General features: G+C 31.0%; 1 pseudogene; it reads left to right on the top strand.

The window, feature by feature from the left end:
- Nucleotides 1-642, top strand: part of LOC106326334 — a 4017-nt pseudogene that overhangs the window by 965 nt on the left and 2410 nt on the right.

Genomic DNA, 642 nt, shown 5'->3' with positions numbered 1-642 from the left:
ATGCATACATGTTCAATCTTAGCATTCAGATTCTATATGCAATCAGTTCGTACTATTATGCATGCATGATGCAAACAAGCCGCACGGCTATAATTTTAGCAAACGGTTTCAATGCAATCAATACAATGGTCATTCGTTTTCAATCTTAGCAAACAGTTTTCTAAGAGTTTAATGTGTAATTGCAATCAAACAGTCGACCAATGCATCAATTAGGGTTCATTCGAGAATGTATAAAAACTATCAATGGATCATTATCAAGACGAGAATGCATAAATCATTTAACCTAGCTAGCGATTTCTATTTCAATTCAAGCATTCGGTTTTAATCAATCAAACAAGATAGTATTCAATTTTAATTTCAAGACATTAGGGTTTTGATCAAACAATCAATACGACTTCAATTTGAAAATCATTCAATCGGTTTTATCAATTCAAAAAATCAAATTCAAGAATGAGATTATCAATCCTAGCAATCGATTTCTATGTGATCAAATTCAATACGGTTTTAATTAATCAAGGCTAGCATACTATATCCAAACATACAATCATTCAAACAATCAATTTCGATCTCAAAGATTAATTAGGGTTTGGAGAAACGATTATGCATTAGCTTTAGGGTTTTAATCGATTTCATGCATAGCAT

The sequence above is a fragment of the Brassica oleracea genome, chromosome C2 (genome assembly GCF_000695525.1).
Source record: "Brassica oleracea var. oleracea cultivar TO1000 chromosome C2, BOL, whole genome shotgun sequence".
Lineage (NCBI taxonomy): Eukaryota > Viridiplantae > Streptophyta > Magnoliopsida > Brassicales > Brassicaceae > Brassica > Brassica oleracea.
This window is presented reverse-complemented; position numbering and strand designations above follow the sequence as displayed.